Here is a 24,261-nt window from a genome sequence, read left to right as displayed (position 1 = left end):
GATGCAATGAAGGTGCCAACTGCCGGCACAAAACATTTATTGTGGTCTTATTGGGACGGAATTTTCTGATCACGTCCCTCTCTTCTATGGTTTTTAGGTCAGGAAAGGGTCTGTAGACAGGAGGCTGTCTTACGACTCCTCCACGACACCTATGTGTGGAGTGTTAACACAGGAGGTGTTAGATCACAATGTGGCCAGAAACATGTAGTTAGATAAACACCAAAGAACAAGTAAACACACATGACAGTCCATGGCAGTGCAAAACAGATTTCACTGTACAAAAATATGCTAAACATACCACAGCATACATGCCATTTCTGATTATGTGTCAAATGTATAGTTACAGAGGAAGCAAAGGTAATTTGGCTCATTTCACTGGTGACAGTGTTTTTTTGCAAAATCAAGCAGAACATAGTTCAAATCTCACAAGCTACGAACACATGGCTTAGGTATGTCTAATGACGTAGCAAGTTTTGTCGTAAACACAGTAGGATCATGCTATGTATGGCATCATGTACACCACATACATCTTAAGTTTCATTCAGCAGATTATGCAGACACATGTTACATGTGGAGACTGTCATGCTATCATGTCTGCTTTGCACATACAATGACATACATAACCCATTAACTATGTATATCTTTCTCAATGTGTAGATGTGCACTTAAGTATAGAACACAAAGATGACTTACAATGTCCCGTTTAGTTTCAATGAGTCTGTAGGGTGCTTGAACTTTGAGTGTATCAGCCCTCTGGGAAGGTAGAATACTGTACATCAGACACAAACACTTTTCCTTCTGGACATCACACACATTGCACACTGTGTGACAGGGGCTTCCAACACTGTGATATTGTGTATTTACATCTGTTAATGGACATGGGTTGAACACTGCCTGAGAAAAAGTGGAAATTCACCAACTGTACTGTGTACTTTCATGTTGACTTATCCCGCCATCAAGTGTTTCATGGTCCTCTCTAGGTGGCTTCTTCATGTGGATGTCTGCATTTGATTTGTATGCTCCACACAATATAGGGCATCCAGGCATAATGTAGTACAAAACATCAATGTGAGAAGTTGGCCTGGTATATGATGTCCACTAGTTCTAGTGGGCACCTTGCACCAGTCCAAACAACCATTATTGATGATTAGGTTTAAGACAACCTTTATTGGAAGCTATCCTAGTGGTAGCTATGGAGAGCAGCCTTCAGGCTAAGTCTCGTTGGAATGTCAAGCAGCTTGGTTTACCAGATTATAACCTCCTGAATGACCAAATGAAAGGAGAACCACACAAGGTATATATATAAAATATATGTATTTATTACTAAACACTCTCTACTAACCTCAATATTGCAGTTCTAAAACAACAGTAAATAGCACAATATACAATGGGCCCCAGGGGGAGACCAAACCATATATTAAGAAAGTGGTATAAGAACCATGCCCTGACTAGACACAGTGCCTAGAGCACGTAGAATCGCTGGGACCCCAAGGAACCACCCAAGATAGTAACACAGGGGACCCACGGGGGACTTGTGCAGTGTGAGAACACAGCCACGAGCTCCGTGCAATCCTATGGGAAAGTCAAGATTGGAATTTTAAAGATTAAGGACACTTAGGAGAGGACTTGGAGCAAACCCTTTTAGAGTTAGAAGGTTCTAAGGCCAGCACCCATGTGAGCACCAGAGTACTCATGTTAACTAACCCAGGGAATCCATGTGCATAGGTGTCAAATGGTGTCGGGAATCTTCGCTGTTTTCAATGGCGAGTTGCTGCAAAGTGCTGCTGCCGTGGAAAGGAAAAGTGTCCGGTATGATCCCAGCCTGGATCAAAGATGAGATGAACCTGAAAGCAGAGGGGACAGAGTCTGGGTCACTTGTCAGTGACCAGGGGCACGATAGACGAATGCCCACCGATGTAATATGTTTCAGGTGCAATGAGGTGAAGCTTGATTTCACTGCCACGGGGACCAGGAGATGTTGACGATGACCACAGTCCACAGGGGAGCTGTCCCACAAAGGATGTCGAGTGCTGGGGGGTTGGTGTCCGGATTGGAGACCACCAAGCCTTGGCAACGGCAACCCACGCGGTGAGAGTAAAAAGACTTCGGTGTGGACCAGCAAGGTCCTGTGGACTCCCCAAGTGATGGAGAGTCAGCGCACGTCTGGAGAAACCAGGTAAGCCCACTGAGAGTAAAAGTACCCTTCTCAGGGATCCACGAGTCGATGGACAAGGGATCGCAAAGGGACCTCAAGAGGAATCAGTCAATACCAGCCCATGGGACACTCGAGGAGTGTAGGCCAGTAACCTTCGGTGGAATCAGTGCTCAGGGTCTGGACTACAAGTGATTCATGTGCATTTGGTGTGGAATTGTCTTTTAACCTCTTTTGTTTTTTCTAATATTTGATCATAGTTTTTATTTTCTGTTTAACTATAGGAGTTCACATTATCAATGATGATTGTATGATTAATTGATCTTGTTTTAATGAAAATAAATATTTTTAAATTTGTAACACTCAGTCTATGGATGGTTTTGGTGTCTTATTCTGGTGATTGAATGGATTTGATGTGAGTTGTTGCTTTGGTGTCTATCATTGCCATAAGGGGGAGTCTCTCTCTTTTTTTGACAGTGTCTCTCTCTTTTTTTGACTTTGTCTGGACTACAAGTAGCCCAAAGCACAGCCTCAGGGATCGCGAAAAAGTATATGCTGCTGCAAATGTTCACGGTGTCCAGGGGTTCGGGTTGCACGGTCCCCATGAGGGTTTTGGATCTCAGGTTTGCTGAGAGCACGGATCGGCCTCCGGGAAGCTTGGAAACCCACCTCCTGTGTTGCAAAATCTTCGGAGTCCTTCAGGAGCTGCGTAGTTGCAAACTGGACAGATGCGTCTTTGGTACCTGCCTTGCAGGGGAGTAACTCCTTTACTCCAAGGGAGATTCTTCGGTCATCCAACGTCGTGTAGATAGTTGAAGTTCTGGGATTCTGTATCAGAGTTTCATCCACGTAAATCTAAAGTCCTGTAGCCAGGGGTTCCTACTTTATTCCCAAGGAAGGGGTGGGACAAACTGTGGGGACCCACCTATAGGAGGGTCAGGACAGAGGGGTGGCTACACCCATGTCCTTTGTCCAGTTTCGTGCCGGAGCAGGGGCTGGTAGCCCCTGCAACCGGTTTGATCTGGACTATGCACAGGGACACCAAATGTGCCCCCAGTGCAGACTTCAAAGCACTTTCAGAGTGCCCACACCCAGCCCCAATACACTAAAACCTGTCTGGGAGGTGGTCACACCTCCCTGTGACAGGAAACCTATTGTCTAGCCATCCCCTGCCGGAGTTTCGGCCAGCAGCAGGAGGGCAGACTCATGTCTGTGGCTGGCATCATCCATTTTGGGATGCCAGGGCTTGCAAAGCTGGTACCAGGTGTACCGGTGCTGTTATATTTCTCCCTCTAGGAGGGTGGAATCATACCTCCCTCACCAGTTACTTGTGCGGAAGTATGATTCCAAGGTGTTTGACACCAAACACAACATGTTTCCATGCAGCCGTTTTAAAGTTAGAATTTACCGCAAAGTTATAATGCACTTAAGTATATATGGTATGGCTGCATCACAAACAACCCGGGAATAGAGGTTCCGAAGGCTGAAGAGGGGCTCTGCTCATGCATGGGCACTCTCTCACATAAAACCCTGTACCCTGCCTTCAGGTGTGATAAGGTGTGCCATAGGGGTGACTGATATGCTTATAAGTGCAGTGATATGGATAGATATAGCAAACCTATATTTAAGTAGGGGTGCATGCACCACCTTACACAGGCTGTTGTAGCAGACCTGTTGTATCATTGTGAACGGTCTCCCAGGGCTGGCATTATACATGCTGCAGCCCCTGAGAGGCCTCTATGGTACCTATGCCCTGGGTATATAGTATACCATATACTAGGGACTTATAAGGGTACCCCACAATCCAATTTGGAGTATAGCCTAAGGTACATGAACAACCAATTTAGGGAGAAAGCAGATAGACTGGGGTCCTGATTAGCAGGATCCCAGTCAAACTAAGTCGAAAACCAACAAAACACCAGGAAAAAAGTGGGGATAACCATGCAGTCAGAATCCACCTTCCTACAATCAACATTTTCAAGTTTTATTTCCCCAACCGAACCTTCATTTAAAAGTCACGGTAAGCGGTTCAGAACCAAGGAGGACACAGCAATAGGTTGTAACTTGTTATAGTGACAGTTGCGGCTCGCTGATTGTGTCTGCCTGCTGTGAAGACCGACGCTGTAAACTTCCATTGCTAATGTAGCAATATTACTCATGGACCGCCGGGTATTTTAAACCGCGCAGGAGGAAGAGTGTCAGGCAGCATTTGAATGCATTGGATGACTTCAGAAAATACGACCGATCGGGACCTGTACCTTTGACTGTCCACACAGAAGACCGCCTTGCGTTTTGCTAGACAGATCACTTGCCTTCAGATCCTGCACTTCTATTGGCCTTCCCATCTCTCTGCTGCTGTTCACATCCTCTGGGAACTTCAATGTCTCACTGTACAGGGATCAGGACCCCTGCCTGGAACTGAAGATGCTGGTAGACATGGTCTATCCCCTGTACAAGCAGCTGTATGGCACACCAGAGGAGCAGGTGGGAACAATTCAGACAGGATACATATTTTAAATGTCAGCTAGCCATGCACAGAGGGCAGATTGTTGCAATGAGATACACATCTGCATTCGTAGCCATTTGTAAAAAAGCGTGTTTGGAAATTTGATGGGCATTTCACTGCTGCATGTGTTTCAGTACTGGTCTGGACTTCATATCACTGTTCTCATGTAAATATCTCAGCATCAATCACAAACTTCGTATGATGTATTGGTTAGGCATGTACAACTCAGTTTGAAATGATGATGCCTTGTTTTCTGTCATATTTCAAAGTACAAACACTTGTGGAGTCATAGCTAAGCTAACTCTAGTGCTGAATGTGAAATGTCATTTGCATGTGTGGTTAAGTTGTTACTGTACACAGTCACAACAACAACTCCACACACATGATGCAATATCAGCGTTATGTCAGTCATGTCACAAGCCCTCACATGGTAAATCACAGTGCTCCACAATGGTCATGTCAGATGTAGGAAGGTAACCAGGTTTACGGGTCATTATGACCATTCATGCCATTTGTAGATCATGTTTGACAATGTGTCATTGACGCAGTGTAATCATTGGTAATTTACCTTACTAGTTAGGTGTATGTCCAGGGCCAAAATGCTACTGTTCCCTACTGCAGAAGACATAGATGTGATGAGCTTAGTAGTTAGGGGATTTCATGCCACCTGTGTTGTTCTCCCATCCACAGTGTAGTGAGAGGTGTTACATGGTCACTTAGGGCAAGGTCAGGTTAGAATGTGGTGTCAACAAGAAATGCAAAAGTATCATGAAATATGTTAAGATCACGTTTGACAGCAGGTGCAGTGTTGAGAATTGTAGTCTGCTAACTTGAATATTGTTTACGCTAACTATTCCTGACCTATGTGACAAAGGACCTGGATATGTACATCTTGCATGTGTACTAAGTGTCCGCCCTTCAGAAGGTTTTCCTGTGGAAGACAATCACCACCAATGTGCGCTCACTGGGGGTCACATGTCGGTGCAGTGCCCACTGTCGCAATAGGAGGCGGGACCTGAGAGGCCGGGCGAAGAAGATCACCAAAGTACAGCTGGGCCTGGCACCTCCAGGCAGGAGGGGCGTGCGCTGCACCCTGACCCCCCCCTAATGCGTCCCATCCTGGCGCTGGCCTATCCTGACCTCGATGGGCAGTTGAGAGCCAGACAGCAGCAAGGAGGGGATGAACATGTGCCTTGATGCACTTTGTACAATACCATGCATGTACAAGTTTTGTAGCCAATGTCATGACTTTTAGGTTTTCCGACAACTGAGAGCCATGCAATGTGTAACATGTAGCATATGCAACAATAATTGTTGTTGAATGTTTAGGTCCCTTGAATCAGGGCCATTTAAAACTAAAAGAGGCTGGGAATTACTATTAGTGCAATTCCATTGAATAATGGGCACATGCCAACACAGTGTGCAAGAAAGAGACCCTTTACACATTTCTGTGAGGTTTAACATAGTTCATCGCAAATACAATTGTATTCATTTTGAGATTAGGTGTTCTCCCCCAGGGCTTGTAATTAAGAGAGTAAGCGGAGGGAAGGACTCCGGCTCCAAGGGATACTCCGGAATCTTTGCTCGGAGAGCCCTCAGTATTCGACTAAAGACAAATTGATCCATAAATGTGGCCTCACTAAACTGCCCACCCACTGTAATGGAAAAGACGTGTCCCCCTGGGAAGAGATCACCGAGCTTTTTCATTGAGTGTGGTGCTGAACCAGTTTTCCTCCGTAATGGGAAGCCACAGACTATTAGCCACTGGAATCGCCGATGAATATAAAGTACCTCCTCCAGTCACTATAGTCAACTTGCGTCAGGCCGAGCTGGGGAAGCCCCGCGGTAGCATGGTGTAAAGCGGTGCTGATGCAGCGCTGAACGTCAAATTCCCCCTTAGGCACAGACCAACTACCTCGACATTCAATTTGCTCACATACATTCATTGGTGGGGCCCATAACACCAATATACTTACACTCTGTTGACCTGTTTACTGAGGGAAAATTCGTTTCACAACACTGCCATGAGAGGAATACCTTTACCTCACCTTAAACACATTGACATTAAACCTAAGATATCCCTCCCATACGGAGATAGATCATTTAGTTGAGTTGGTACTTGATGATTTACTTGTCTACCTTTGCTCTATTACTTTTCTCTTAATCTTCTTCTTCAAATAATCGACACAATACATTTGTCAATTAATCAATTATTCTTTATCTAAGAAAACTGAAGGAAATGTTAAAATCATCATCAGCATTTCAGAGCATCATATTTACCTATTCTGGCTAACGTCGTCCTCTAAGTCAGTCAGTCAAAGAGAAATTTTCTGCAAAGTTTAGGCCGCAATACAGTCTCTCATAGATTCAGGATAACAGCTGTCCAGCAGTGTCACCGTCCTGTCCGTCAGCATAACGTCAGGAAATCGAGTTCGTCAAAGAAGAGCAAGGGCGTCCAGAGGTGGGGAGTAGAGCGTGCGATACTACCCTAATTCCCTACCTACTTTTATAATGAAAATACTAACAAAAGTGTATCAAGATTGGGTTTAGAGAGTTCCTATTGGTCAATTTCGACTGGCAATGAGCAGTTCTCAGGGTGTTTAGAAGATGAAGTCATCAAACTTGCTTTTAAATTGAGCATTGTCTATTAGTCTTGGACGGGTTCCCGCAATGACCTTGGAGTGTACATGTTCACCCGGGGTCAGGTCCAGGCCACTGTTGCTGGCGGTGACGCATGCGCACTTCACCCAGAACCTCGTGTTGTCAAGACAGTCACGTTTAACGTCTCGTTCAGCCATCTTTTATAGGCCGAAATGGTCAACTTAAGCAAAAGAAACACAAAAACGTAATTAAAAGATGGAAATGACTAATAAAATGTTATCCCCTTACTAATACCCGTATGTGTGTGTATTTATCTAGCAGAAGCAACACTCAGAGAGGTTTATACTTACTAAGTAAAGCGAAAATCACAAATACATCACTTAAAGCAACTTATAACATATAATATTCTAATTTTCTACTATTAATATGCGTACACTAGTTAATTCACAATTAATATAGCCATGCAAAGTGCAATTCTCACGTGTATTTCTCTTGTTAATATAGTTGGTGAGTTATCACTTCAAACAGATTAATAATATTACAATTAATTGCTTATTTGGATTAATATAAACATGCAGAATGGGGGGGTATACAACATTTTGTACTACCCGCTCCAGCAGTGCCACAAGCACTAAATCAGCTTCAGGTCTAGAGTAGGGAATCCATGCATCAGGATGATACCAGGAGTGAGCAAAACTACATTGATCAACTAAATAATAGACCTGAAAATTGGGGACCCCAAACCCACCTCTCTCATATGTTAAGGACAGTGTGTCCCAGCTAACTCCGGGTCGTTCACCCCCCCAAACCAACCTGATGAGATGAGATCTCAAAGTGCGAAAAAAAGTGTTGGGGAGGTGAATGGTATTATTATGAAACAGGTACAAGAACTTAGGGAGGACAATCATCTTCACAAGAGCCACCTGGCCCGCAAGGGATATCCGATGCCTCAACCAGCGTTCAACCTGCTGCTCTAGATTTTGTACCGCAGGACCATAATTTTGCATACTTATGTGCTCAGTCTCTCTATCGATCCATACCCCCAAATACTTTGCCAAATCCTCACACCATGCAAGTGGGAACTGGCACTCCCAGTGGCCAGTGCTCGGTGTAAGTGGAAAAATTACAGATTTCCCCCAATTTATACCCAACCCAGAGAATGAACCAAATCTGATTATCTCTCCGATGAGCGGTTCCATGTTCTCCTTTGGGTTGCGGACATAGAGAATAATATCATCCACGAACAAGGAAATTAAAAGAGGACCCGTTTTGAACTGGAGACCTCTGTGAAGATGGCGTTCCTGGAAGTGACGGACCAGGGGGTCCAATGCCAAAATGAAAAGCAACGGGGAGAGTGGGCAGCCCTGCTTGGTGCCACAAGAAAGGGAGAACAAAGGCGACAGTGTGCCAGTAAGGTGAAGTCTATCAGTGGACGCAGAGTACAGTAGTGCCGTGAGGTCGATAAACCTCTTGGGAATACCCAGCTTTCTCATCACTGCTAGAAAATATGCTCACTCCAAAGAATCGAAGGTCTTTTCGGTGTCTAGTAGGACTGTAGCCGCCGGGACCTCAGTAGCAATCTGGTATATAACCACAAATAATGTGCGCAAATTTAAAGCCGCCGACCTGTGGGGCACAAAGCCAGATTTAGCCAGGGAGATACAACGTCTAATAATAAAGACAATCTCAGCACGATCATTTTAGCTAGGATTTTATAATCGATGTTTAAAAGGAATAACAGCCTATAAGAGCCGCATAAAAGCGGGTCTTTCCCAGCTTTTGGTAGAAGAATTACAGCCTCACGCAGAGTGGGGGGAAGCTCCTTGCATTCAAGCGCCTTGTTGTAAACTTCTACTAAGTAGGGTGAAAGTAAGTCCTTCTAGGTTTTATAGAAGACTCAGGTAAAACCATCCAGGCTCGGGCAGTCAAGCCATTTATGGCATCAATGGCACTACCAATCTTCTTGAAGGAGAATGGCTCTGACAGAAACCTCTGCATAAACCTCTTGAGCCACACCATGGCAACCTCTGCCAGGTACTTATCACGATCTTCCTCTTCATGTGACACATGAGTGGTGTATAACTTGGAATAATAGGCTAAAAATTTGTCTCGGATCTCTGGGGTACTGCCCAGTTGAAGAGCGGTTACAGGTGATGCGTGATCGCCCAGCGAGAGGCCTAAGTATTCGTGTCAACATGCTGCCAGGTCTATCACCCTCTCTATATCGTCTTGCAATGGCGTACTTGTTTAAAAATCGACTCTCTTGCTCCTCCGCATCTCTAAACTCTGCAAGGAGGCAGTCGAGCGGTGAGGGGTCGGGACTCATGATCTGCTCTCTATCCCACTCATTTAATTGCTTCACAATGCAGGCAATTGTACCGTGCAGGTCTCTTAAAATCCCGGAGTGCTTTGAAATGCATATACCATGCATGAAGGCCTTGAATGCCTCCCAACGTGTGGCCCACGAGCTCACTGAGCCTCTGTTGAGTTCAAAATATTCGACTATAGTCTCCCGAAGCTCAGACCTAAACACTTCATCTGTCCAAGAATACCCGGGGAATCTCCACATTCTCTCACACCCTTCCAGTCTAGGAATACGGTTTTGCAATACCACTGGAGCGTAGTCAGAGTAAGTGCTTGGGAGATGCTGGGACACCTTATACCACGATGCCAAATTGAGGGAGACAAGCCAAAAATCTAATCTGGTCCAAGCGCCATATTGAGCGGCGTAATGTGTATAAGCGGAATTTCATGGGTTGCGCTAGTGCCACATGTCTAATAGTCCAATTGCTTCACACATTTCTAACAATACGTGGCATGCACATGGCTTAGTATCCGGGGATTTAGACGTGCTATCCCGCTCCGGATCTAACAGGAGATTAAAATCGCCACCGATACATATATAGTCTGCATCTAGTTGTAAGAGCTGTGCGGGCAGATCTTGCAAAAACTCAGGGCTGTCGACATTGGGCTCGTATACACAGATGAACGCAATCCGATATCCCATCAAGAGTCCCACCACCCAAGTATAATGCCCCTCCCTGTCCATATGTGCCTTTGTGAAATGAAAAGGCAAACTTTTATGAATCATAACTGCCGTGCCCCGCGCATACGTGCTTCAGCATTCAAAGTAGCGATGTGGACCCCAGCTCGAGGCGAAGGTTGTGGTGGGGGCCCTAGGCAGGTGTGCTTCTTGTAATAATGCGATGCCGACTCTGTGTCGTTGTAAATAATGCAAGATCTACCTCCCTTTCTTAGCATTGTTAAGCCCTCAGACGTTCCATGTTATTAATGTAAGATCTGAAAATGGTGCCAATCTACCCCGTTCCGGCATCCCAACATTCTAGGAATAACTTGGCTTGTGCATTACCAGTAAAACATACTATGCTACAGTGAGTAAACAAATGCATAACTTTTGTTGTCCCCAAACAGCTAACATACCTCCCTCCACCCCCCACCCTTTCCTTTCTGCAGGGAGTAACCCCATTGAGGAAGCGTAGACATGCATCATGTAAACACCCTTATATCTCTAGCTGGAACAATACTAGAAACATTACACACAATTTAAACAATCGCTAAGTGATCAGCACTTGGGGTGTGGAAACGCCACTCCAGGAACCCGACTTATAGAATCATGCAAAAACACGTAATTGTCCCAATAGTAAAGAAATTACAAACATCGATTAGCTGTTGCACACCGGTGGAGGTTACAATGATTTCTTCTTGGGATATAAGTGCACGCTGGCCGCTGAACCACTATTAGGGGAGGATGCAATGGACAGATCTTTGTTCTTGCGGCTATTGTTGCTTCCTTTATAGTCCCTGCAAAATCCTTGCACCGTAGTGGGAATATCGAATATGCGAGAGCGACCCTCAATGCCCACCCGTAGTCGCGCTGAGGATAACATGCCGTATCGCAGCCCCAAGTTTTGAAATGTTGCCTTCATGCCGGTGTACTTCCTCCTTGCTTCCTGTACAATGTTGGTGAAATTTGGACGCCATGCCAATGCCGAGCCCTGCCAGGTTATGGAGCCCCGCTTTCTCAACAACTTTAGCACAGTATCTCTGTCCCTGAAATTTAAAAGATGGGCAATGATGGGTCGAGTTTGACAACCCTGGTTAAGAAGGGGCCAAGTGAGTGATGGGCTCTTTCTACAAGAAAGATGGGGCTGAAGGCTTCTTTACCGAAAATGTCAGTGAATAGGGTCTCCACAAATTAGTACATGTGCCCCGTGTTGGTGGACTCAGAGACGCCTAGAATGCAAACATTATTGCGCCTGCAGCATGCTTCCAAATCTTCATTTTTTATGGCAACCTCCTTCAGTATTTTTTCCATGTGGTCTAGGCGCTTGGTAGATTGTGCCACGCCATCTTCCAAATCTGACATCCTACCCTCCACCGTGTCCAAACGCTTCTCATGGATGTCCAGCTTGGTGCCCATTCCGTTGAGGCACTTGTCGAGGGTATCGAAGCTAACCCTGGGAGGACAACAACGCTACGCTCGCGTAGTTTGCGCAGTTTGTGCTACTTCGCGCTACGCGATTGCATATAGCACAGTGCAAAAACGTGCAGCGTAGCGTAGTTGGCATTTTTTGCTCGCTTGCGGTCCTCAACGTCAAGCTGGCGAACGCGAGCAAGCAAAATGACATCCCGGGGAGACTATTTCCTTGTTCGTGATCAGCAACATCAAATTGCCGATCGTGAGCGTGGAAAATAAACCTCCCGGCGAGATTCTCAATGCGGGGAGGTCAGGTTTCTCTTTGCAAGTGGTCACGTATGTGAAACTACCAGTCCGCGTTGAGAAAGCTGCCGCTCGAGTAAAAATCTACTTGAGCGGCAGAAAACGACAGCTCGCACTGTGCAATATGCTGTTTTCAATGATTGCACAGTGCGGACAAGCATCCGGCACTGTGCAATCATCGCAAACAGCGCACTACGCAGTTCTCGTAGTGCTACGCGTATCTCGCGTAGTGCGAAGTGCACTTTGCGTAGCTACGCGAAGCACTACTACACGAACTACGCCCAGGGTTATTCGAAGCGGCTCTCAAGGATTTTAAAACGAGCCCACATATCGAGAAGCAGTGCACTTGACACTGACATGGCACTTGACACTTCCGGAGCCACAATTAGATTAGTATCCTCTGTGCCTCCCTCGGCCATGCTGCCACCAGACTGCAGATTGCTTGGTAGGCTTCCCAAATTGAAGTAAGCATTGTTTGGGGTCTTTACGCCCCATTCCGCCAGCTGTCCCCGGGTACTACCAGAGAACTCAGCAAAAAAAATTGGATGCTTACCAACCTGCTGCGGCCTTACTTCCTGCCAGGGCCTCGCAGCAGGCCGGTCATGTGCCCGGGTATTAGCAGCTAGTAAGTGTATTGCAGGTCTCAGCTATTACCAATGAGCCCACGCAGAGACACCCAGGGGCAGGCCCGCAGCAACCCGGTTCCAGAGCTTGGAGTGGAGGCTCAGCAATGCCCTTCAGAGCTTCGATGGAGGGGTGCAGGCTCCCCCGTGAGAAGAGGCAAATGATACGCACCTACGGGCATCCACCGATGGGTGAAATGGCACGGAACTAAAGCGGACCTTGCCCGGCAAGCCCAACCCCCCGCGGCCCCCTCGGCCAGCCGAAACAGCCAGGTGGCTGGCCCCCAGACTCACCCGCGGTCCCTCTTACCGCAGGGCCTCCGGGGGCTTAGAGGGCTGGCCTGCGGTTAAAGTGAATGTCGGGACCACTATCAAGCAGTGCGGGGGGGCCGCAAGCAGATCGAGCTCACCCGATGGGCAGCGAGGCCCGCGTGATCGAGCCTCCGGCGGGACTGGCAGCTGGAGCCGTGCTGCGTCACTGTATTCAGCGCAGCCTAACCTTTGGACGTGCACCGCTCATCGCCACAGCTCCGTCCGCAACTTCTCACAGCCACCGCCGCCGGTGTTGCAGCATATTTGCAACGCTCCAGCTGGCACCGAAAAACGTGGGCACCTCAGGGCAATCGGGCACATCATCCTGCACTGGTCACGGCCAGGATGACAGCAGGATGGGCGAAGTCATTTGGATCGCCGGTGGAGCCTCAGTGCTGCATGGACATCTTGGTCGGTAGCCCGGCCACGCCCCCACCAACGTCGAGTTTGAAGTGGCTTTTACTTTTATATACAGTGATGCATCACAGGACTGCTTTTAAAATGACCTCGGCTCTCACCAGTGTACACATGCAAGTGCAACAAAGGCTGCTGGCCTCTAAACTGCCATGCCCTATTATGCCCTAAGCACTTATAGGTAGCTTCTATCGCCTTCCCTCATTATCTACTAAGGACTTATAGGGCAGTTCATGCCAATTATAAGTGTACCTCAATGTAAGAGTTTGTGTTCGGCATAGCACTAGCCCTGGGCGTGACTAGCAGAGCCCAGGGCACAGTTTGAGTCAGCTACCTCCAGTTCCATTTAGCACAAAATAACGGGGGATGAACAGGGCAAAATGGATGACTTTCTAACAGTGCCCATTTACAGAGGTAAATATTTAGTTTTCGGGAAATCTGCCACTCTTGTTGAAAATTCTTTATCGAAAGGGAAGACCTCAGGTATATTTGGCTCAGCTACAAATGCTCTTCCTGGCAAGTATCCCAAGGTGGAGAGCTCGGAACCAGACAGTGTCACTGCGCTCGGTAAGTACAACCTCAACATGAACCCGGCCATAGATAGAGCACTTTCAGCTGTAGCACAAATCTGCGCCTAGCTGTTAACCGCTGTCTTCTGCCGTGAAACGGCTCAGTGGGGAAAGCTTTGCTCTGTATAGCATTAAGAACGACCCCTCTACTAAGATAATGCCATCATGATAGGCATCGCTGTCAACTGGCGCGCTACCTATAATCAAATCATGCCCCCTGTAAGGGATCGGCGGTACTGTTAACCACGAGCTGTAATGCTATCCGACTGATTCCATTCAGTGTTGCTCAAAACAAGTGCTTTCTTTTCAGCTTTCCACAGAAAAGTTGAATCAAAGCAATGAAGTTGCTCTGCATGATAAATTGAGATCTGCTGTGACATTCTCTAGCTTTGTACTGTAATGTAGGTGATGGAGTGCACGATAATATGGTAAACCATGGTAAACAGATTCAAGGTTCTGACTGGTCCCAGATTATGCAAAATCCTTCACCAAAATGTGTGGACTCTTGCAATCTGACATACTGCACATGAAAGTTTCACTTAAGGTTCAAACGTTTCTTGCACATACTTTCAGTTCTCCACTTTTATCGTCATGCTACTGAAGCAAAAAATTGGGAAATTATTTTTGAGAGGCTTAATAGGGCTAGAGAGGGGGTATTGGTGATGATCTGAAGTGTGATCGCCAGGATGCTTCGGGCTGGACAAAGGGAACATGTGTTCTTGATCTGAGCAATCTTGACCCTTGAAGTGCGGGCTCTTTTTCTCTACAAAAGCCAAGAGAGAACTTAATACTTTTTAAAAATCCTATCCTTCAAATAAAAGATTAGCAAACTGTGACCTTTTTAAAGGGAATTTCACATTTTCTAAACTAGTTTATAAAAATTCTATTTATGCTGGCATACCAAATATCTCTTCATCTGCCTGCCTTCCTTCCTTATGAAGTGGGTAATTTACCCATACTTTACATACTACAGATATAACCACATTTTTGAAATGCGCTATAATTGTTCCTGCCCTCTTCTTTGGCGCTTATTTATGCATGCTGTATAAAAATGGGACGTTTTAAGTATTTGTTTATTGATTGTTATGGCACGAAATTGGGCATTAACCACTTTGCTGTTCGATAATTTTCAACAGACTTGATTTTCAGTTTATCCTGTTTCCCACTATGTCCACAGATGTTGATTGTTGGCAAGTTTGTGTCTTTCATTATAGGACTGCAGTAAAAAAGTGGGGCCTTGTCCAATAAATGCAGGAAGGGGCGGTCTCCACGACATCTGAAAACTTTTTCAAATTTGGTTTTAAATGATAATTTTTTGTTGGTTTCAACGGATCTTTATTAGCAAGTTACAGAGATTGGCACCCAGGGCCTTAATTGTTCATTCAAATATGTATTTCAGGAAAATCTAGGTTGAACAATCACGTGTGCTTTTACTCTGCTTAATTTGTGGCTGCAACTTGGGACATAGGGAGAAGTTAAATTTTACAGGTAGTTTTATCCCCCCCCCAATAGCTTTAAAATATATCTAGATAATTTTAATTCAAGTCTGTGTGCCATTGGGCAGCATTACATGGACGCCAAAAATCCTTGCACTGAGAAGACATACGAATTTGATACATCATTTCATGAGATCACAATTTGGAGATTAAGAAAGAAGACATTTAACATTGCAGAAGCATTATTATCACCAATGGTTAAAGGTCACAAAATATGTGGTCCTGTGTTGATGTGACCAAGCCATAACGGGTACTGAATTCAGATGCCATGGAATCATGGTGACTCACAACACATCCACTACCAGCAACACGAGAAATGGGGTGTATGTGAATACTTGTCCCAGCAATTTGGCCTATGTTGGCAAAAATAACCAACTGATCCAAAAAAATAGGAAACATCATTCCAAAATAAGATGTAAGATGTAAGGTCCTCACAGCACCATTGTTCTCCCACTTCCTTTAGAAAGATCATACAGAGGATGATTTAAAATGGGGAGTAGTTGAGATAATTGATTCTGATGGTGCAGAAAGGAATATGGACACGCTTTGCACCTTTTTTCACAAAGGTAAATTACAGTTTTGTGGAAGTTCGCACTTTTGAGTAAGTTTACTACTTTTCGGAATTCACAAACTGTATTTTTTAGTAACACGCACTTTTGCAGGAAGTCCAGCACTGCACCTGGCCAAACAGTGGTACTGCAATAACCTCTCATACAAAATAATTGGACAAAGGGACTACTACAACAGTGTTAGTAATTATAAAGTGCAGTTTGGGAATATACCGAAAACGTACTAAAAAGATTAAGTTACTACAAAAGTGCAGTTTTTGTATAGCCTTTTGTAGTATATTATTAATACTACTTTAGTACAACAAAATGTACTAAAAAGTGCCTTTTGAGAATCAGGCCCTGATACTTCATAGTGCAACACAAAAACTTTTCACATACATAAAGCGGAGAATGCTGTAAAAGAAATGTTGTAGATGCATAATGTTATCTCAGGATTATTTGTGATGTAGTACTATAGAAAGGCTAATCCAAAATGGATATTCTAATCTGTATTATATACATTTGGTGCTGAATGTTACTTATGAGCTTGTTCATGATACAGAACTACAATGCGTTTTCAAAAACAAGGTAACATACCTCAAAAGAGTAGATGTTTGGGAAAAGCGAATACTTGTCATCCCATTATGTCAGACCAATATGTGGTTTAATTCGTTATATCTTAGTGGTAGGTGGTAAAACATGTGTAGTAACCCTATCGATATTCCATCACTTGAGAAACATATCAACTGGCACTCAATGCAATACAACAGGGATAGAAAAGACATTCCTAAAAAATTGTCTTAAATAGAATATCATTGAAGACATTCATTTTCTCACTTGGTGGCAGTTAGTGCCTATGTAGAGTGTTTCACTAAGGTCTTAGCATATCTCTCCCTAAAATGTTTAAAAAAAATCAAATGCAGAGCAGTGCAGTACCTAATATACGTTTTTGCATAATAGATTGTAAATATGCTATGTGAGTAATAGACATATGTCACACCACTGCAGCGAGGATCATAGCTCGACTTTAGTTTCCTGACCCCTTCCTCTACCCTTGAAAAGGCTGTATGTTAAAAATGTTTCTACATACACTACAGTCCACATTGGCTAACACTTTCTGATGCAAGCTTGGAGCAAAGTGTTGTGATGGGACTTACTTTCCAACACAAACCATGATTTTTGTTGGAAAGTTGCCCAAAGTAAGGCAAAGAAGCACAAATACAACCACCAATGGGTTCTTATGTAAACCATGCCTACTAAGATTTGAAACCAGGGATTTGCGACAACAAATTTTAAACCAAGGTTTTGCGATATTTTTAATTGAAGAAGGCGTAACAGTGGAGCAATTTTTAAAACTCTCACATTATTCCAACTTTGCATGTGTGCTGGACTGAACAGCAAAGTATTAAAGCATCCCCATCCATTAAGAAAGCTGTGCTTGACAGAACACACACACAAATGCACTATTGTGCAAGGGTACAGGCATTGGCAAATAGCAACCTAAAGTTCGCCAGCACAGAAAACAGGAAAATAACACCAAATCTTAATAGATATGGCACTGTTATGCTTCCTCCCTTTCACACAATGCAGCTAGGCAATTTCGGTTGTTGGACTGAGTTACATAAAAGTTAGTAAATCTGCCCCACATGTCTAGTGAAAAATGTTATAAAGTAGTTGAGACCATCCTATATGTCCATTTTTAGGAGTTGTCACTCACTTACAGCTGTCTGAGCTTGCCACCTGCTCTCAAACTCGACGCACACTGTTAAGTAACCACATATAAACCACATATGTTACATAACTGACAAACAGAACCACAGCCTTCTACTTTAACAAAGGTTGTTCAAGTACACTCCTCTAGATTCGTGTTCTATGAAAGGTGTTGGGAGCAAACAATGAAAATAGAAAAGTCCAGTAAACTGAATTTCTGAAAGGCCTCACTCAATGAGGAGTCCAAACATATTAGAAGCTTGCTAGACTCGGCCACCTCACCAGCAGAGACAGTTAAGCAACATGCCGCTAGGAGTTCCAAATAAACAAATTACATGTTCAATCGTGTCTCTTTAGTAATCAGGTACTTGCTCTTCTATATTAATAGATTCACTTTTAAATATGGAGTCAGTAGACATCCCCTGTGAGGTAAGAAGTCATTCTGAAAATCACCTGTATGACTGGCCCTTTGTGTAGTAAACACAAGTACTGTGTGTCTATGTATATATATCTATCGATATATATTTATACTTCCCGAGGAGACTTTTGGCAGTCCCACAGAAGTGCTCTCGTTTTGTGTGTCATGAGAGGTTGGGGGCCCTTAAATTAAGGAAATGATAAAGCTCCAGCTCCTGTTGTTATGAGATGCCATTTGGGTGGTGGAACCTGAGGCAGGGATAATCAGAACCATTCTGAAGGATTGCTGGTCACTTGAGAACAGCAGAGCTAATCCATGGCTCAGGTTTATTAAACTCACATTTCATAAACTAGGGGGCAGAGAGCTCTTTGACAAACCAGGCTCATTAAATTAAACCACAATAGATTCTGTTAAGCAGCGGTTTGAAGAATATTGTGAGAAATTGGGTTGTTGGTTGAGTGGGGTGTTAACCCTGCTCAAGTAACAGCCACAATCCCTGTCAGGGTGAACCATAAAAAATCATTAAATTAAACTATGTTTAACCCTCTGATAATAATAAAGTAAAAACGCAACTTAAGAAAAATCTCACACCAATTTAGAAGAGTCAATTTTAATAAATTATTTTACATCAAAAGAAAAAACATCCTATCAGGACAACAAAAGTTATGAATTTTTAAAGTTTAAATAAAAAAACAAGTGCCTAAAAGATCAAAGTGACAACCAGCGACATATAGGCACAAGACAGGGTCAAAGTAAATAAATATGGCCAAAGGCAGTGGAGTGCAAGTCAGATACAATAGGCGGATTTGCCCCAGGGGGGGGGTTCCCTTTGGACTCAGAAGAAAATTTGACAAAAAGTCTCTGAGAAGGTAAAAGATCAGTGGGGCAAGGTGTTAACACGAAGAAGGATGCACAGGCATGTCTTGTAGGTAAAAGTAGTAGATTTATTCTTGTAGTTACATCACAGGTTCTGGGATACAGGAAGATGTTCTGATCCATAAAAATGCCCCACCAGGAGCAGCCTCCTCGCTGCTCAGCCCTTCCACACCAACTGATTCTCCCTACAATCCAAACCCACTGAACATTCTATATGACCTCATCATAGGCTGAGCAGCAAGGCAGAGAACCACTGTAGGGAGAGTGCATTGGGTAATTAGTACATCACAACACATCTCCCCCCTTATAATGATCGAAAACATTCAAAATGTGTTAAGGTGATAAAACACACATCTCAGCAAAGGAGGATGCATTAACAACAAAATAATTATACATCACCCCCAGTGCTATAATGATCATATACATTAAAAAGGACTGAAGGTGATACAACACACGTCACCCAAGGAGGATGCATTAACAACAACCTATAACACATCCTTCCCCCTGATAATGATGATAGACAACAAAGAATTCAAGCTAAAGAGATACATTCTTAAAAACAGAGGATAGTATCCTCCATAACACACATAACAAACAGCGGGTACAATACCACCACACCACACGGAGTAGCCATTGTACCACAACCTGAAACTCAAGACTGCAGCAGAACAAGGATCTACAACCTTCAACTGCACAAACCAACGGTAGGGTAGATCTACCTCAAAGAAGAGGAATAAGACACCACCCATACCAAAACAGGGAAATTATGATCCCAAAAACACTCTAAAAACAAATATGGTATCTATAAACCCAAAGTAAAATCAGGGTATCCTTAAACCCGAAACACACTCAGAATATTCTATGGGTAACTATAAACTCAAGGCAATTCAGGGTATGATTGAACCGAGACATACTGGCCCAAAACATGGAATTCAGAAAAACTAGCACAGATGCACACAGTCATGACACCCACACAACATATTATGGGTATCCCTAAACCCAAGACAATCAGATTATGGGTATCCATAAACCCAAGGTAAACATATTATGGGTATCCCTAAACCCAAGGAAAACATAACCTGGGTATTCTTAAACCCACGACAATCCAGGGTATCCTTTAAACCCAAAACACCCTAGAAACAAAAGTAATATACCAACTTCCACAAGCGTCAGTGTAGACAGAATTCTTTAAGCAGTTATAGCAAATTCCACAACCCCACAACCTAGTACTAAGGCGAAAGACCTAAGATCGCATAGCATCGCATTGCATCACATGAATGTACCACAGTCACGAAAATATTAAAGACACAAAATAGGCGCAAAAATGGCATTAAGAAACAACCACACCACAAGCAGCACACAGGTATTGGAAACAACAACAAACAGAAAGTCTTATGCTCCGGTGAGCGATTTCTCACCCGAAATCCTCACCCATACTGAGTCCTTGTCAATGAGCTGCAAGTTGCTGTCACCACACAAACCGCTGATGCACATAGTTCAATGCCGACATTTCTCCAAAAGGGCACAGTGACATCATCCTCCATGAACATGATCAAGGTTTTTGATGTACTTGCGATGAGCTACAGATGTTATCCGCCTTGCGCATTTTCGCGCTGCACTTGCCCCAATGAAATAAGCTGGGAAAACGTGGTTGACAATGTAAAGGCTGTACACCAGCTTGGCAATAGCAACGGCAGCCAAACTCAAGATGGCTGCACGTAATTTACGCCGTGCCACATGGCTCACGCCACGTTTATGCCGAAGAGCGTCTCTCCGCAGCCCCAGGGTTTCCAGAAACTACAACGTCACAGAGGCTCCTGCGAAAGAACAGCCAGAAACCTTCACACATGTAAGTGTGCACGCGAGGTGGGCAACACACGCCTGATTTTAATTTTCAAAGTTGTGAGCCAACTTCCAAAAGTCTTAGCGGTAGACAGCATGAAGAATACAGAAAGTCTCTCCCACGAAAAATCACACAAGCACCGGGTATGTGGCTTTGCGTTCCAAATCTCACCCGCAACAGGAGGAAACTGCGGGGGTACAACTATGCAAAAAAAAAAAAAAAACTGCCCACACGACAAAACAGGCTTAAAATGGGCCATAGTAATCAAACATTCCTTGCTGGGAGACGTTTCCAAAGCTTGAAACTTCAATCTTGGCGCCAGCCTTAACATGCCGGCAGCAGATATCCAGCCACTCACCGCGGACAGCAGAGTACATGATGCTTCTCACGGTGGTCAAAGTCTCACCTAGGCCCTCATCGCCTCGCTGCATCCACTGTCGGTTTTCCAAAAACCAAAAAAAAAAAAAAAACACTGTCAACTGCTGCTAATTCGCCAGCATTAGTAGTTACTGCCAATCCCCCACATAATCAGTTTGAGAACCCAGGGGAACCAGGTAAAAATAGCAGCTCTTATCCATTAAAACAGAAACAGGAACACTTGGTAGGGTGGCAGTTGGGACTCATTACAGAAAATCAGGAATAGAATATCCAAGGCAATGTGACAGCTGGCTCCGCAGAAATAACAGCAGGAACTGGCAGGCCCAGGCTAGGGTTGACCATTCACAGGTGATGAGAAATGTCAGGAACTTCTGTTAGTCTAGTTACTCCTTTGGGGAACACTCACCCAAGTTCAGCAAGCACTGGCACATCCACGATGGGGCTGACTGATCTTTTGGTCACTGGTGGGGCTTCTGGACTGCCAGTTTGCTTCTTTTAACTGCGCTTCTTCAGTTTCTTAGGTATACAAGTCCATTAAAGTTAGCTCACGTAGGTTCTTTAAAATCGTCGCCAGTGTTAAAACGAAGAAGGATGCGCAGGCATGTCTTGTAGGTAAAAGTAGTAGATTTATTCTTGTAGTTACATCACAGGTTCTGGGATACAGGAAGATGTTCTGATCCATAAAAATGCCCCACAAGGAGCAGCCTCCTCGCTGCTCAGCCCTTCCACACCAACTGATTCTCCCTACAATCCAAACCCACTGAACATTCTATATGACCTCATCATAGGCTGAGCAGCAAGGCAGAGAACCACTGTAGGGAGAGTGCATTGGGTAATTAGTACATCACAACACAAGACTACAGACAGCTTCAGAGGAGGAGGAGGTGTCATTGTTGAGGAGCCGCTGGAGTAAGTTGAAGGTAAGATTTCTACATTCTGACTTAGTTTCTTTTTTGGAAGTTGAGAATCCCCTGCGGCACAGGTCTGGAGGCTTTAGGCAACAAGAGTTCCACAAGGCCGGATACCCCTTTGGTAAAAGCCCATGCAGAAGAATGTTGCCACATCTGCAGTGAAGTTAGGCTGACTACCTTACACCTTGGGTGGACAGACGAGCAGGTTTGTCCCAGTCTCCTCTTCGTTTTTAGAGCAGTGTTTAGCCAAAAATGTTCTAAGTTCCAAGTTTTGAATTTTGGCTTTCTGGGCAACTTTAACACCACCACCAAGGATCTAGGACTGGAAGGGCACCATTTGGGGGATAAGGACTCACTCATGCTGAGTCCAGAAGCAATTTCTACATGGCCGGAGCCTTTCGTATCTCCGAGGCTCTGATAAGGAATCCAGCCAACTAGCCCCTGTTGTCACTATGGTAGTACTGGATTCAACAGTAGAACAAGGCTCAAGCAGCAGGGCAGGCCTCTGAATGTTCAAGGCACACTTCAGGCAGCAGAGCAGTCCTTCCAGGTGTGGAAAAGCAGTCTTCTGACGTTCATAGTGCCCACAGCAGCTAACAGTCCTCTGAGAATCCTTCCACAGCTCAGTCCAGAAAGTGAACTGAAGAGTGGGTCCGAGGGTTTGACATTCATTCCTGGTGCCTTCTGTGAAGTAAGAGAAGTTTCTAGAGAATTCCCTTTGAAGTGCTTGAAGTTTCTTGCTTCCCCTGCCCTTTCTACTAAATGTCTGCATGAGCAATGCAGGGGTAACAAGTAATTTGTGTGAAGGCAGAGCACAGCCTAATTAGTTGCAAATTGGCTGTGACCAGCTCCGCCCCTTCCTGTCAGTAATGGCCCATCCATATACACCTAATCACTCTTTTGTTTGGCTTTCTTGGTAGAATAACCCCAATCTAGCTGCCAACTACACCTAGTCATGTGACACAGGAACAGAATGCAGGCACCAAATACTGCAGGAAAATACCAACTTCCTAAAAGTATAAACTTGATTTGATGACCCGATATACCCTTAAGTGTTTGGCTAACAACGTCTAATATCTACAAGCACCTACAAGGGAATTTGCTTTGCTACATAGAAACAATTTATAATTTCATTTATGAATCAAAAATATTGGATTCTAACATACAAATGTAAACAGTTTAGTGTAATCAAAGATGAGTAAATCATATACAGACGGGTGTATTCTTTCTAAATAGAAAATGTATAATCATATAGATCGAGTTCAAGGGTACCGTACAGTCTTTACATAAACAAAAGTGACAGAGATTGACAGTCTTCCAAATGAAAAACATCTACAGGTCACTTAAGTACTATACCCATTTCTGATGTCTAGCGCAAACAAGGAATTAATCCTGCATATTAGGCAAAGAATAACATGCAACGTTATTGTAGTAGCAAGTGGTATGTTGGTCGACGTTTCGCTCTTCTTACGTTATGCATCTATGAGACCCTCTTTAGGACAAAAACATTCTTAGGTCGAGAGTGGGCCCTTTATCAGGAGAATGTATCAAAGTAGAATTTGCAGGTAAACAAGCTGCTCAAAAGCAATTTTCTTCGCTTCATGGAAGCGAGAGCAGTTTTCCTGCTGTCGCTTCCATGAAGCGAAGCAGAGTTTGCTGTGTCAGGGCGGGAGCGGTGCTTCCGACCTGCCATAGCAAACTGCAATGTCTCGGGGGTGGGCATCCAGGGACATTGCTGGAGCCAGCCCAGGGGGATGGTGGTCCCCAGGGCCAAGGACGGCTTCAGGAGTGTGGCTGTGTAGCTCCCCTCCCTTCATGTGTAAAGTCCCTGGGAAGTGGTGGTCCTCGGGCCGGGGTCTGCAACAGACCCCCAACTTTTCTTAAATAGTGCCCCAGGGGGTGGTGGTCCCTGAGGCGTGTGGATGGGCTCGAGCCCCCCACCCCACAATATTTATATAAAGCAGAGCCCCTGAGAGGTGGCGGTCCTCGGGGCTGCAGGGGGCACGTGCCCCCCCCGCATGTGTTAATTAAAGCCCTGGGGAGGGGGCGGTCCCTGGGGCTGCGTGGGGGGGCAGGACTCCCCACACATTGTTTTTTAGAATAAAGCCTCAGGGAGGTTGCGGTCTCCGGGTTTGCGGGGAAGCCGCAAGCCCCCGCATTTAA

This window comes from Triturus cristatus, chromosome 7 (genome assembly GCF_964204655.1).
Source record: "Triturus cristatus chromosome 7, aTriCri1.1, whole genome shotgun sequence".
NCBI lineage: Eukaryota > Metazoa > Chordata > Amphibia > Caudata > Salamandridae > Triturus > Triturus cristatus.
Note: the sequence above shows the minus strand (reverse complement) of the source record.